Here is a 17,776-nt window from a genome sequence, read left to right on the forward strand (position 1 = left end):
ATTAGAGAATTATGGTCGTTTGTTCTGCTTTGATCATACACAGATTGCTCTTCCATACTAGAGAATTATGGTCGTTTGTTCTGCTTTGATCATACACAGATTGCTCTTCCATACTAGAGAATTATGGTCGTTTGTTCTGCTTTGATCATACACAGATTGCTCTAGTACACCAAAGGAGTGATGGTCGTTGGCTCTGCTTTGGTCATACACAGATTGCTCTTCCATACTAGAGAATTATGGTCGTTTGTTCTGCTTTGATCATACACAGATTGCTCTACTACACCAAAGGAGTGATGGTCGTTTGCTCTGCTTTGATCATACACAGATTGCTCTTCCACATTAGAGAATTATGGTCGTTTGTTCTGCTTTGATCATACACAGATTGCTCTACTACACCAAACGAGTGATGGTCGTTTGCTCTGCTTTGATCATAGACAGATTCCTCTTCCATACTAGAGAATTATGGTCGTTTGCTCTGCTTTGATCATACACAGATTGCTCTTCCATATTAGAGAATTATGGTCGTTTGTTCTGCTTTGATCATACACAGATTGCTCTTCCATATTAGAGAATTATGGTCGTTTGTTCTGCTTTGATCATACACAGATTGCTCTTCCAGATTAGAGAATTATGGTCGTTTGTTCTGCTTTGATCATACACAGATTGCTCTTCCATACTAGAGAATTATGGTCGTTTGTTCTGCTTTGATCATACACAGATTGCTCTTCCATATTAGAGAATTATGGTCGTTTGTTCTGCTTTGATCATACACAGATTGCTCTTCCATATTAGAGAATTATGGTCGTTTGTTCTGCTTTGATCATACACAGATTGCTCTTCCATATTAGAGAATTATGGTCGTTTGTTCTGCTTTGATCATACACAGATTGCTCTTCCATATTAGAGAATTATGGTCGTTTGTTCTGCTTTGATCATACACAGATTGCTCTTCCATATTAGAGAATTATGGTCGTTTGTTCTGCTTTGATCATACACAGATTGCTCTTCCAGATTAGAGAATTATGGTCGTTTGTTCTGCTTTCATCATACACAGATTGCTCTTCCATACTAGAGAATTATGGTCGTTTGTTCTGCTTTGATCATACACAGATTGCTCTTCCATGCTAGAAAATTATGGTCGTTTGTTCTGCTTTGATCATACACAGATTGCTCTACTACACCAAAGGAGTGATGGTCGTTTGTTCTCCTGTGATCATACACAGATTGCTTTTCCATATTAGGGAATTATGGTCATTTGTTCTGCTTTGATCATACACAGATTGCTCTACTACACCAAAGGAGTGATGGTCGTTTGATCTGCTATGATCATACACAGATTGCTCTTCCATACTAGATAATTATGGTCGTTTGTTCTGCTTTGATCATACACAGAGATTGCTCTTCCATACTAGAGAATTATGGTCGTTTGTTCTGTTTTGTTCATACACAGATTGCTCTACTACACCAAATGAGTGATGGTCGTTTGATCTGCTTTGATCATACACAGATTGCTCTTCCATACTAGATAATTATGGTCGTTTGTTCTGCTTTGATCATACACAGAGATTGCTCTTCTATACTAGAGAATTATGGTCGTTTGTTCTGCTTTGATAATACACAGATTGCTCTTCCATATTAGACAATTATGGTCGTTTGTTCTGCTTTGATCATACACACATTGCTCTTCCATACTAGAGAATTATGGTCGTTTGTTCTGCTTTGATCACACACAGATTGCTCTTCCATGCTAGAAAATTATGGTCGTTTGTTCTGCTTTGATCATACACAGATTGCTCTTCCATATTAGAGAATTATGGTCGTTTGTTCTGCTTTGATCATACACAGATTGCTCTTCCATATTAGAGAATTATGGTCGTTTGTTCTGCTTTGATCATACACAGATTGCTCTTCCATATTAGAGAATTATGGTCGTTTGTTCTGCTTTGATCATACACAGATTGCTCTTCCATATTAGAGAATTATGGTCGTTTGTTCTGCTTTGATCATACACAGATTGCTCTTCCAGATTAGAGAATTATGGTCGTTTGTTCTGCTTTGATCATACACAGATTGCTCTTCCATACTAGAGAATTATGGTCGTTTGTTCTGCTTTGATCATACACAGATTGCTCTTCCATGCTAGAAAATTATGGTCGTTTGTTCTGCTTTGATCATACACAGATTGCTCTACTACACCAAAGGAGTGATGGTCGTTTGTTCTCCTGTGATCATACACAGATTGCTTTTCCATATTAGGGAATTATGGTCATTTGTTCTGCTTTGATCATACACAGATTGCTCTACTACACCAAAGGAGTGATGGTCGTTTGATCTGCTTTGATCATACACAGATTGCTCTTCCATACTAGATAATTATGGTCGTTTGTTCTGCTTTGATCATACACAGAGATTGCTCTTCCATACTAGAGAATTATGGTCGTTTGTTCTGTTTTGTTCATACACAGATTGCTCTACTACACCAAATGAGTGATGGTCGTTTGATCTGCTTTGATCATACACAGATTGCTCTTCCATACTAGATAATTATGGTCGTTTGTTCTGCTTTGATCATACACAGAGATTGCTCTTCTATACTAGAGAATTATGGTCGTTTGTTCTGCTTTGATAATACACAGATTGCTCTTCCATATTAGACAATTATGGTCGTTTGTTCTGCTTTGATCATACACACATTGCTCTTCCATACTAGAGAATTATGGTCGTTTGTTCTGCTTTGATCACACACAGATTGCTCTTGTTACTAGAGAATTATGGTCGTTTGTTCTGCTTTGATCATACACAGATTGCTCTTCCATATTAGAGAATTATGGTCGTTTGTTCTGCTTTGATCATACACAGATTGCTCTTCCAGATTAGAGAATTATGGTCGTTTGTTCTGCTTTGATCATACACAGATTGCTCTTCCATACTAGAGAATTATGGTCGTTTGTTCTGCTTTGATAATACACAGATTGCTCTTCCATATTAGACAATCATGGTCGTTTGTTCTGCTTTGATCATACACAGATTGCTCTTCCATTCTAGAGAATTATGGTCGTTTGTTCTGCTTTGATCACACACAGATTGCTCTTCCATACTAGAGAATTATGGTCGTTTGTTCTGCTTTGATCATACACAGATTGCTCTTCCATATTAGAGAATTATGGTCGTTTGTTCTGCTTTGATCATACACAGATTGCTCTTCCAGATTAGAGAATTATGGTCGTTTGTTCTGCTTTGATCATACACAGATTGCTCTTCCATACTAGAGAATTATGGTCGTTTGTTCTGCTTTGATCATACACAGATTGCTCTTCCATACTAGAGAATTATGGTCGTTTGTTCTGCTTTGATCATACACAGATTGCTCTACTACACCAAAGGAGTGATGGTCGTATGCTCTGCTTTGGTCATACACAGATTGCTCATCCATACTAGAGAATTATGGTAGTTTGCTCTTCTTTGATCATACACAGATTGCTCTTCCACATTAGACAATTATGGTCGTTTGTTCTGCTTTGATCATACACAGGTTGCTCTACTACACCAAAGGAGTGATGGTCGTTTGCTCTGCTTTGATCATACACAGATTGCTCTTCCACATTAGAGAATTATGGTCGTTTGTTCTGCTTTGATCATACACAGATTGCTCTACTACACCAAAGGAGTGATGGTCGTTTGCTCTGCTTTGATCATACACAGATTACTCTTCCATACTAGAGAATTATGGTCGTTTGCTCTGATTTGATCATACACAGATTGCTCTTCCATATTAGAGAATTATGGTCGTTTGTTCTGCTTTGATCATACACAGATTGCTCTTCCATATTAGAGAATTATGGTCGTTTGTTCTGCTTTGATCATACACAGATTGCTCTTCCAGATTAGAGAATTATGGTCGTTTGTTCTGCTTTGATCATACACAGTTTGCTCTACTACACCAAATGAGTGATGGTCGTTTGATCTGCTTTGATCATACACAGATTGCTCTACTACACCAAAGGAGTGATGGTCGATTGTTCTGCTTTGATCTCACACAGATTGTTCTTCCATACTAGAGAATTATGGTCGTTTGTTCTGCTTTGTTCATACACAGATTGCTCTACTACACCAAATGTGTGGTGGTCGTTTGATCTGCTTTGATCATACACAGATTGCTCTTCCATACTAGATAATTATGGTCGTTTGTTCTGCTTTGATCATACACAGAGTTTGCTCTTCTATACTAGAGAATTATGGTCGTTTGTTCTGCTTTGATAATACACAGATTGCTCTTCCATATTAGACAATTATGGTCGTTTGTTCTGGTTTGATCATACACAGATTGCTCTTCCATACTAGAGAATTATGGTCGTTTGTTCTGCTTTGATCACACACAGATTGCTCTTCCATACTAGAGAATTATGGTCGTTTGTTCTGCTTTGATCATACACAGATTGCTCTTCCATATTAGAGAATTATGGTCGTTTGTTCTGCTTTGATCATACACAGATTGCTCTTCCAGATTAGAGAATTATGGTCGTTTGTTCTGCTTTGATCATACACAGATTGCTCTTCCATACTAGAGAATTATGGTCGTTTGTTCTGCTTTGATCATACACAAATTGCTCTTCCATACTAGAGAATTATGGCCGTTTGTTCTGCTTTGATCATACACAGATTGCTCTACTACACCAAAGGAGTGATGGTCGTATGCTCTGCTTTGGTCATACACAGATTGCGCATCCATACTAGAGAATTATGGTAGTTTGCTCTTCTTTGATCATACACAGATTGCTCTTCCACATTAGAGAATTATGGTCGTTTGTTCTGCTTTGATCATACACAGATTGCTCTACTACACCAAAAGAGTGATGGTCGTTTGCTCTGCTTTGATCATACACAGATTGCTCTTCCACATTAGAGAATTATGGTCGTTTGTTCTGCTTTGATCATACACAGATTGCTCTACTACACCAAAGGAGTGATGGTCGTTTGTTCTGCTGTGATCATACATAGATTGCTCTTCCATATTAGAGAATTATGGTCATTTGTTCTGTTTTGATCATACACAGATTGCTCTACTACACCAAAGGAGTGATGGTAGTTTGTTCTGCTGTGATCATACACAGATTGCTCTTCCATATTACAGAATTATGGTCATTTGTTCTGCTTTGATCATACACAGATTGCTCTACTACACCAAAGGAGTGATGGTCGTTTGTTCTGCTTTGATCATACACAGATTGCTCTTCCAGATTAGAGAATTATGGTCGTTTGTTCTGCTTTGATCATACACAGATTGCTCTTCCATACTAGAGAATTATGGTCGTTTGTTCTGCTTTGATAATACACAGATTGCTCTTCCATATTAGACAATCATGGTCGTTTGTTCTGCTTTGATCATACACAGATTGCTCTTCCATTCTAGAGAATTATGGTCGTTTGTTCTGCTTTGATCACACACAGATTGCTCTTCCATACTAGAGAATTATGGTCGTTTGTTCTGCTTTGATCATACACAGATTGCTCTTCCATATTAGAGAATTATGGTCGTTTGTTCTGCTTTGATCATACACAGATTGCTCTTCCAGATTAGAGAATTATGGTCGTTTGTTCTGCTTTGATCATACACAGATTGCTCTTCCATACTAGAGAATTATGGTCGTTTGTTCTGCTTTGATCATACACAGATTGCTCTTCCATACTAGAGAATTATGGTCGTTTGTTCTGCTTTGATCATACACAGATTGCTCTACTACACCAAAGGAGTGATGGTCGTATGCTCTGCTTTGGTCATACACAGATTGCTCATCCATACTAGAGAATTATGGTAGTTTGCTCTTCTTTGATCATACACAGATTGCTCTTCCACATTAGACAATTATGGTCGTTTGTTCTGCTTTGATCATACACAGGTTGCTCTACTACACCAAAGGAGTGATGGTCGTTTGCTCTGCTTTGATCATACACAGATTGCTCTTCCACATTAGAGAATTATGGTCGTTTGTTCTGCTTTGATCATACACAGATTGCTCTACTACACCAAAGGAGTGATGGTCGTTTGCTCTGCTTTGATCATACACAGATTACTCTTCCATACTAGAGAATTATGGTCGTTTGCTCTGATTTGATCATACACAGATTGCTCTTCCATATTAGAGAATTATGGTCGTTTGTTCTGCTTTGATCATACACAGATTGCTCTTCCATATTAGAGAATTATGGTCGTTTGTTCTGCTTTGATCATACACAGATTGCTCTTCCAGATTAGAGAATTATGGTCGTTTGTTCTGCTTTGATCATACACAGTTTGCTCTACTACACCAAATGAGTGATGGTCGTTTGATCTGCTTTGATCATACACAGATTGCTCTACTACACCAAAGGAGTGATGGTCGATTGTTCTGCTTTGATCTCACACAGATTGTTCTTCCATACTAGAGAATTATGGTCGTTTGTTCTGCTTTGTTCATACACAGATTGCTCTACTACACCAAATGTGTGGTGGTCGTTTGATCTGCTTTGATCATACACAGATTGCTCTTCCATACTAGATAATTATGGTCGTTTGTTCTGCTTTGATCATACACAGAGTTTGCTCTTCTATACTAGAGAATTATGGTCGTTTGTTCTGCTTTGATAATACACAGATTGCTCTTCCATATTAGACAATTATGGTCGTTTGTTCTGGTTTGATCATACACAGATTGCTCTTCCATACTAGAGAATTATGGTCGTTTGTTCTGCTTTGATCACACACAGATTGCTCTTCCATACTAGAGAATTATGGTCGTTTGTTCTGCTTTGATCATACACAGATTGCTCTTCCATATTAGAGAATTATGGTCGTTTGTTCTGCTTTGATCATACACAGATTGCTCTTCCAGATTAGAGAATTATGGTCGTTTGTTCTGCTTTGATCATACACAGATTGCTCTTCCATACTAGAGAATTATGGTCGTTTGTTCTGCTTTGATCATACACAAATTGCTCTTCCATACTAGAGAATTATGGCCGTTTGTTCTGCTTTGATCATACACAGATTGCTCTACTACACCAAAGGAGTGATGGTCGTATGCTCTGCTTTGGTCATACACAGATTGCGCATCCATACTAGAGAATTATGGTAGTTTGCTCTTCTTTGATCATACACAGATTGCTCTTCCACATTAGAGAATTATGGTCGTTTGTTCTGCTTTGATCATACACAGATTGCTCTACTACACCAAAAGAGTGATGGTCGTTTGCTCTGCTTTGATCATACACAGATTGCTCTTCCACATTAGAGAATTATGGTCGTTTGTTCTGCTTTGATCATACACAGATTGCTCTACTACACCAAAGGAGTGATGGTCGTTTGCTCTGCTTTGATCATACACAGATTACTCTTCCATACTAGAGAATTATGGTCGTTTGCTCTGCTTTGATCATACACAGATTGCTCTTCCATATTAGCGAATTATGGTCGTTTGTTCTGCTTTGATCATACACAGATTGCTCTTCCATATTAGAGAATTATGGTCGTTTGTTCTGCTTTGATCATACACAGATTGCTCTTCCAGATTAGAGAATTATGGTCGTTTGTTCTGCTTTGATCATACACAGATTGCTCTACTACACCAAATGAGTGATGGTCGTTTGATCTGCTTTGATCATACACAGATTGCTCTACTACACCAAAGGAGTGATGGTCGATTGTTCTGCTTTGATCATACACAGATTGCTCTTCCATACTAGAGAACTATGATCGTTTGTTCTGCTTTGTCCATACACAGATTGCTCTACTACACCAAATGAGTGATGGTCGTTTGATCTGCTTTGATCATACACAGATTGCTCTTCCATACTAGAGAATTATGGTCGTTTGTTCTGCTTTGATCACACACAGATTGCTCGTCCATACTAGAGAATTATGGTCGTTTGTTCTGCTTTGATCATACACAGATTGCTCTTCCATATTAGAGAATTATGGTCGTTTGTTCTGCTTTGATCATACACAGATTGCTCTTCCAGATTAGAGAATTATGGTCGTTTGTTCTGCTTTGATCATACACAGATTGCTCTTCCATACTAGAGAATTATGGTCGTTTGTTCTGCTTTGATCATACACAGATTGCTCTTCCATACTAGAGAATTATGGCCGTTTGTTCTGCTTTGATCATACACAGATTGCTCTACTACACCAAAGGAGTGATGGTAGTTTGCTCTGCTTTGATCATACACAGATTACTCTTCCATACTAGAGAATTATGGTCGTTTGCTCTGCTTTGATCATACACAGATTGCTCTTCCATATTAGCGAATTATGGTCGTTTGTTCTGCTTTGATCATACACAGATTGCTCTTCCATATTAGAGAATTATGGTCGTTTGTTCTGCTTTGATCATACACAGATTGCTCTTCCAGATTAGAGAATTATGGTCGTTTGTTCTGCTTTGATCATACACAGATTGCTCTACTACACCAAATGAGTGATGGTCGTTTGATCTGCTTTGATCATACACAGATTGCTCTACTACACCAAAGGAGTGATGGTCGTTTGTTCTGCTTTGATCATACACAGATTGCTCTTCCATACTAGAGAATTATGGTCGTTTGTTCTGCTTTGTTCATACACAGATTGCTCTACTACACCAAATGAGTGATGGTCGTTTGATCTGCTTTGATCATACACAGATTGCTCTTCCATACTAGATAATTATGGTCGTTTGTTCTGCTTTGATCATACACAGAGTTTGCTCTTCTGTACTAGAGAATTATGGTTGTTTGTTCTGCTTTGATAATACACAGATTGCTCTTCCATATTAGACAATTATGGTCGTTTGTTCTGCTTTGATCATACACAGATTGCTCTTCCATACTAGAGAATTATGGTCGTTTGTTCTGCTTTGATCACACACAGATTGCTCTTCCATACTAGAGAATTATGGTCGTTTGTTCTGCTTTGATCATACACAGATTGCTCTTCCATATTAGAGAATTATGGTCGTTTGTTCTGCTTTGATCATACACAGATTGCTCTTCCATACTAGAGAATTATGGTCGTTTTTTCTGCTTTGATCATACACAGATTGCTCTTCCATACTAGAGAATTATGGCCGTTTGTTCTGCTTTGATCATACACAGATTGCTCTACTACACCAAAGGAGTGATGGTCGTATGCTCTGCTTTGGTCATACACAGATTGCTCATCCATACTAGAGAATTATGGTAGTTTGCTCTTCTTTGATCATACACAGATTGCTCTTCCACATTAGAGAATTATAGTCGTTTGTTCTGCTTTGATCATACACAGATTGCTCTTCCACATTAAAGCATTATGCTCGTTTGTTCTGCTTTGATCATACACAGATTGCTCTACTACACCAAAGGAGTGATGGTCGTTTGCTCTGCTTTGATCATACACAGATTACTCTTCCATACTAGAGAATTATGGGCGTTTGCTCTGCTTTGATCATACACAGATTGCTCTTCCATATTAGGGAATTATGGTAGTTTGTTGTGCTTTGTTCATACACAGATTGCTCTACTACACCAAAGGAGTGATGGTCGTTTGTTCTGCTTTGATCATACACAGATTGCTCTTCCATACTAGTGAATTATGGTGGTTTGTTCTGCTTTGTTCATACACAGATTGCTCTTCTACACCAAAGGAGTGATGGTCGTTTGTTCTGCTGTGATCATACACAGATTGCTCTTCCATATTAGAGAATTATGTTCATTTGTTCTGCTTTGATCATACACAGATTGCTCTACTACACCAAAGGAGTGATGGTCGTTTGTTCTCCTGTGATCATACACAGATTGCTTTTCCATATTAGGGAATTATGGTCATTTGTTCTGCTTTGATCATACACAGATTGCTCTACTACACCAAAGGAGTGATGGTCGTTTGATCTGCTTTGATCATACACAGATTGCTCTTCCATACTAGATAATTATGGTCGTTTGTTCTGCTTTGATCATACACAGAGATTGCTCTTCCATACTAGAGAATTATGGTCGTTTGTTCTGTTTTGTTCATACACAGATTGCTCTACTACACCAAATGAGTGATGGTCGTTTGATCTGCTTTGATCATACACAGATTGCTCTTCCATACTAGATAATTATGGTCGTTTGTTCTGCTTTAATCATACACAGAGATTGCTCTTCTATACTAGAGAATTATGGTCGTTTGTTCTGCTTTGATAATACACAGATTGCTCTACTACACCAAATGAGTGATGGTCGTTTGATCTGCTTTGATCATACACAGATTGCTCTTCCATACTAGAGAATTATGGTCGTTTGTTCTGCTTTGATCACACACAGATTGCTCGTCCATACTAGAGAATTATGGTCGTTTGTTCTGCTTTGATCATACACAGATTGCTCTTCCATATTAGAGAATTATGGTCGTTTGTTCTGCTTTGATCATACACAGATTGCTCTTCCAGATTAGAGAATTATGGTCGTTTGTTCTGCTTTGATCATACACAGATTGCTCTTCCATACTAGAGAATTATGGTCGTTTGTTCTGCTTTGATCATACACAGATTGCTCTTCCATACTAGAGAATTATGGCCGTTTGTTCTGCTTTGATCATACACAGATTGCTCTACTACACCAAAGGAGTGATGGTAGTTTGCTCTGCTTTGATCATACACAGATTACTCTTCCATACTAGAGAATTATGGTCGTTTGCTCTGCTTTGATCATACACAGATTGCTCTTCCATATTAGCGAATTATGGTCGTTTGTTCTGCTTTGATCATACACAGATTGCTCTTCCATATTAGAGAATTATGGTCGTTTGTTCTGCTTTGATCATACACAGATTGCTCTTCCAGATTAGAGAATTATGGTCGTTTGTTCTGCTTTGATCATACACAGATTGCTCTACTACACCAAATGAGTGATGGTCGTTTGATCTGCTTTGATCATACACAGATTGCTCTACTACACCAAAGGAGTGATGGTCGTTTGTTCTGCTTTGATCATACACAGATTGCTCTTCCATACTAGAGAATTATGGTTGTTTGTTCTGCTTTGTTCATACACAGATTGCTCTACTACACCAAATGAGTGATGGTCGTTTGATCTACTTTGATCATACACAGATTGCTCTTCCATACTAGATAATTATGGTCGTTTGTTCTGCTTTGATCATACACAGAGTTTGCTCTTCTGTACTAGAGAATTATGGTTGTTTGTTCTGCTTTGATAATACACAGATTGCTCTTCCATATTAGACAATTATGGTCGTTTGTTCTGCTTTGATCATACACAGATTGCTCTTCCATACTAGAGAATTATGGTCGTTTGTTCTGCTTTGATCACACACAGATTGCTCTTCCATACTAGAGAATTATGGTCGTTTGTTCTGCTTTGATCATACACAGATTGCTCTTCCATATTAGAGAATTATGGTCGTTTGTTCTGCTTTGATCATACACAGATTGCTCTTCCATACTAGAGAATTATGGTCGTTTTTTCTGCTTTGATCATACACAGATTGCTCTTCCATACTAGAGAATTATGGCCGTTTGTTCTGCTTTGATCATACACAGATTGCTCTACTACACCAAAGGAGTGATGGTCGTATGCTCTGCTTTGGTCATACACAGATTGCTCATCCATACTAGAGAATTATGGTAGTTTGCTCTTCTTTGATCATACACAGATTGCTCTTCCACATTAGAGAATTATAGTCGTTTGTTCTGCTTTGATCATACACAGATTGCTCTTCCACATTAAAGAATTATGCTCGTTTGTTCTGCTTTGATCATACACAGATTGCTCTACTACACCAAAGGAGTGATGGTCGTTTGCTCTGCTTTGATCATACACAGAATACTCTTCCATACTAGAGAATTATGGGCGTTTGCTCTGCTTTGATCATACACAGATTGCTCTTCCATATTAGGGAATTATGGTAGTTTGTTGTGCTTTGTTCATACACAGATTGCTCTACTACACCAAAGGAGTGATGGTCGTTTGTTCTGCTTTGATCATACACAGATTGCTCTTCCATACTAGAGAATTATGGTGGTTTGTTCTGCTTTGTTCATACACAGATTGCTCTTCTACACCAAAGGAGTGATGGTCGTTTGTTCTGCTGTGATCATACACAGATTGCTCTTCCATATTAGAGAATTATGTTCATTTGTTCTGCTTTGATCATACACAGATTGCTCTACTACACCAAAGGAGTGATGGTCGTTTGTTCTCCTGTGATCATACACAGATTGCTTTTCCATATTAGGGAATTATGGTCATTTGTTCTGCTTTGATCATACACAGATTGCTCTACTACACCAAAGGAGTGATGGTCGTTTGATCTGCTTTGATCATACACAGATTGCTCTTCCATACTAGATAATTATGGTCGTTTGTTCTGCTTTGATCATACACAGAGATTGCTCTTCCATACTAGAGAATTATGGTCGTTTCTTCTGTTTTGTTCATACACAGATTGCTCTACTACACCAAATGAGTGATGGTCGTTTGATCTGCTTTGATCATACACAGATTGCTCTTCCATACTAGATAATTATGGTCGTTTGTTCTGCTTTGATCATACACAGAGATTGCTCTTCTATACTAGAGAATTATGGTCGTTTGTTCTGCTTTGATAATACACAGATTGCTCTTCCATATTAGACAATTATGGTCGTTTGTTCTGCTTTGATCATACACACATTGCTCTTCCATACTAGAGAATTATGGTCGTTTGTTCTGCTTTGATCACACACAGATTGCTCTTCCATACTAGAGAATTATGGTCGTTTGTTCTGCTTTGATCACACACAGATTGCTCTTGTTACTAGAGAATTATGGTCGTTTGTTCTGCTTTGATCATACACAGATTGCTGTTCCATATTAGAGAATTATGGTCGTTTGTTCTGCTTTGATCATACACAGATTGCTCTTCCATATTAGAGAATTATGGTCGTTTGTTCTGCTTTGATCATACACAGATTGCTCTTCCAGATTAGAGAATTATGGTCGTTTGTTCTGCTTTGATCATACACAGTTTGCTCTACTACACCAAATGAGTGATGGTCGTTTGATCTGCTTTGATCATACACAGATTGCTCTACTACACCAAAGGAGTGATGGTCGATTGTTCTGCTTTGATCTCACACAGATTGTTCTTCCATACTAGAGAATTATGGTCGTTTGTTCTGCTTTGTTCATACACAGATTGCTCTACTACACCAAATGTGTGGTGGTCGTTTGATCTGCTTTGATCATACACAGATTGCTCTTCCATACTAGATAATTATGGTCGTTTGTTCTGCTTTGATCATACACAGAGTTTGCTCTTCTATACTAGAGAATTATGGTCGTTTGTTCTGCTTTGATAATACACAGATTGCTCTTCCATATTAGACAATTATGGTCGTTTGTTCTGGTTTGATCATACACAGATTGCTCTTCCATACTAGAGAATTATGGTCGTTTGTTCTGCTTTGATCACACACAGATTGCTCTTCCATACTAGAGAATTATGGTCGTTTGTTCTGCTTTGATCATACACAGATTGCTCTTCCATATTAGAGAATTATGGTCGTTTGTTCTGCTTTGATCATACACAGATTGCTCTTCCAGATTAGAGAATTATGGTCGTTTGTTCTGCTTTGATCATACACAGATTGCTCTTCCATACTAGAGAATTATGGTCGTTTGTTCTGCTTTGATCATACACAAATTGCTCTTCCATACTAGAGAATTATGGCCGTTTGTTCTGCTTTGATCATACACAGATTGCTCTACTACACCAAAGGAGTGATGGTCGTATGCTCTGCTTTGGTCATACACAGATTGCGCATCCATACTAGAGAATTATGGTAGTTTGCTCTTCTTTGATCATACACAGATTGCTCTTCCACATTAGAGAATTATGGTCGTTTGTTCTGCTTTGATCATACACAGATTGCTCTACTACACCAAAAGAGTGATGGTCGTTTGCTCTGCTTTGATCATACACAGATTGCTCTTCCACATTAGAGAATTATGGTCGTTTGTTCTGCTTTGATCATACACAGATTGCTCTACTACACCAAAGGAGTGATGGTCGTTTGCTCTGCTTTGATCATACACAGATTACTCTTCCATACTAGAGAATTATGGTCGTTTGCTCTGCTTTGATCATACACAGATTGCTCTTCCATATTAGCGAATTATGGTCGTTTGTTCTGCTTTGATCATACACAGATTGCTCTTCCATATTAGAGAATTATGGTCGTTTGTTCTGCTTTGATCATACACAGATTGCTCTTCCAGATTAGAGAATTATGGTCGTTTGTTCTGCTTTGATCATACACAGATTGCTCTACTACACCAAATGAGTGATGGTCGTTTGATCTGCTTTGATCATACACAGATTGCTCTACTACACCAAAGGAGTGATGGTCGATTGTTCTGCTTTGATCATACACAGATTGCTCTTCCATACTAGAGAACTATGATCGTTTGTTCTGCTTTGTCCATACACAGATTGCTCTACTACACCAAATGAGTGATGGTCGTTTGATCTGCTTTGATCATACACAGATTGCTCTTCCATACTAGAGAATTATGGTCGTTTGTTCTGCTTTGATCACACACAGATTGCTCGTCCATACTAGAGAATTATGGTCGTTTGTTCTGCTTTGATCATACACAGATTGCTCTTCCATATTAGAGAATTATGGTCGTTTGTTCTGCTTTGATCATACACAGATTGCTCTTCCAGATTAGAGAATTATGGTCGTTTGTTCTGCTTTGATCATACACAGATTGCTCTTCCATACTAGAGAATTATGGTCGTTTGTTCTGCTTTGATCATACACAGATTGCTCTTCCATACTAGAGAATTATGGCCGTTTGTTCTGCTTTGATCATACACAGATTGCTCTACTACACCAAAGGAGTGATGGTAGTTTGCTCTGCTTTGATCATACACAGATTACTCTTCCATACTAGAGAATTATGGTCGTTTGCTCTGCTTTGATCATACACAGATTGCTCTTCCATATTAGCGAATTATGGTCGTTTGTTCTGCTTTGATCATACACAGATTGCTCTTCCATATTAGAGAATTATGGTCGTTTGTTCTGCTTTGATCATACACAGATTGCTCTTCCAGATTAGAGAATTATGGTCGTTTGTTCTGCTTTGATCATACACAGATTGCTCTACTACACCAAATGAGTGATGGTCGTTTGATCTGCTTTGATCATACACAGATTGCTCTACTACACCAAAGGAGTGATGGTCGTTTGTTCTGCTTTGATCATACACAGATTGCTCTTCCATACTAGAGAATTATGGTCGTTTGTTCTGCTTTGTTCATACACAGATTGCTCTACTACACCAAATGAGTGATGGTCGTTTGATCTGCTTTGATCATACACAGATTGCTCTTCCATACTAGATAATTATGGTCGTTTGTTCTGCTTTGATCATACACAGAGTTTGCTCTTCTGTACTAGAGAATTATGGTTGTTTGTTCTGCTTTGATAATACACAGATTGCTCTTCCATATTAGACAATTATGGTCGTTTGTTCTGCTTTGATCATACACAGATTGCTCTTCCATACTAGAGAATTATGGTCGTTTGTTCTGCTTTGATCACACACAGATTGCTCTTCCATACTAGAGAATTATGGTCGTTTGTTCTGCTTTGATCATACACAGATTGCTCTTCCATATTAGAGAATTATGGTCGTTTGTTCTGCTTTGATCATACACAGATTGCTCTTCCATACTAGAGAATTATGGTCGTTTTTTCTGCTTTGATCATACACAGATTGCTCTTCCATACTAGAGAATTATGGCCGTTTGTTCTGCTTTGATCATACACAGATTGCTCTACTACACCAAAGGAGTGATGGTCGTATGCTCTGCTTTGGTCATACACAGATTGCTCATCCATACTAGAGAATTATGGTAGTTTGCTCTTCTTTGATCATACACAGATTGCTCTTCCACATTAGAGAATTATAGTCGTTTGTTCTGCTTTGATCATACACAGATTGCTCTTCCACATTAAAGCATTATGCTCGTTTGTTCTGCTTTGATCATACACAGATTGCTCTACTACACCAAAGGAGTGATGGTCGTTTGCTCTGCTTTGATCATACACAGATTACTCTTCCATACTAGAGAATTATGGGCGTTTGCTCTGCTTTGATCATACACAGATTGCTCTTCCATATTAGGGAATTATGGTAGTTTGTTGTGCTTTGTTCATACACAGATTGCTCTACTACACCAAAGGAGTGATGGTCGTTTGTTCTGCTTTGATCATACACAGATTGCTCTTCCATACTAGTGAATTATGGTGGTTTGTTCTGCTTTGTTCATACACAGATTGCTCTTCTACACCAAAGGAGTGATGGTCGTTTGTTCTGCTGTGATCATACACAGATTGCTCTTCCATATTAGAGAATTATGTTCATTTGTTCTGCTTTGATCATACACAGATTGCTCTACTACACCAAAGGAGTGATGGTCGTTTGTTCTCCTGTGATCATACACAGATTGCTTTTCCATATTAGGGAATTATGGTCATTTGTTCTGCTTTGATCATACACAGATTGCTCTACTACACCAAAGGAGTGATGGTCGTTTGATCTGCTTTGATCATACACAGATTGCTCTTCCATACTAGATAATTATGGTCGTTTGTTCTGCTTTGATCATACACAGAGATTGCTCTTCCATACTAGAGAATTATGGTCGTTTGTTCTGTTTTGTTCATACACAGATTGCTCTACTACACCAAATGAGTGATGGTCGTTTGATCTGCTTTGATCATACACAGATTGCTCTTCCATACTAGATAATTATGGTCGTTTGTTCTGCTTTAATCATACACAGAGATTGCTCTTCTATACTAGAGAATTATGGTCGTTTGTTCTGCTTTGATAATACACAGATTGCTCTACTACACCAAATGAGTGATGGTCGTTTGATCTGCTTTGATCATACACAGATTGCTCTTCCATACTAGAGAATTATGGTCGTTTGTTCTGCTTTGATCACACACAGATTGCTCGTCCATACTAGAGAATTATGGTCGTTTGTTCTGCTTTGATCATACACAGATTGCTCTTCCATATTAGAGAATTATGGTCGTTTGTTCTGCTTTGATCATACACAGATTGCTCTTCCAGATTAGAGAATTATGGTCGTTTGTTCTGCTTTGATCATACACAGATTGCTCTTCCATACTAGAGAATTATGGTCGTTTGTTCTGCTTTGATCATACACAGATTGCTCTTCCATACTAGAGAATTATGGCCGTTTGTTCTGCTTTGATCATACACAGATTGCTCTACTACACCAAAGGAGTGATGGTAGTTTGCTCTGCTTTGATCATACACAGATTACTCTTCCATACTAGAGAATTATGGTCGTTTGCTCTGCTTTGATCATACACAGATTGCTCTTCCATATTAGCGAATTATGGTCGTTTGTTCTGCTTTGATCATACACAGATTGCTCTTCCATATTAGAGAATTATGGTCGTTTGTTCTGCTTTGATCATACACAGATTGCTCTTCCAGATTAGAGAATTATGGTCGTTTGTTCTGCTTTGATCATACACAGATTGCTCTACTACACCAAATGAGTGATGGTCGTTTGATCTGCTTTGATCATACACAGATTGCTCTACTACACCAAAGGAGTGATGGTCGTTTGTTCTGCTTTGATCATACACAGATTGCTCTTCCATACTAGAGAATTATGGTTGTTTGTTCTGCTTTGTTCATACACAGATTGCTCTACTACACCAAATGAGTGATGGTCGTTTGATCT

This window comes from Saccoglossus kowalevskii, chromosome 8 (assembly GCF_978046115.1).
Source record: "Saccoglossus kowalevskii chromosome 8, keSacKowa6.1, whole genome shotgun sequence".
NCBI classification, from domain to species: domain Eukaryota; kingdom Metazoa; phylum Hemichordata; class Enteropneusta; family Harrimaniidae; genus Saccoglossus; species Saccoglossus kowalevskii.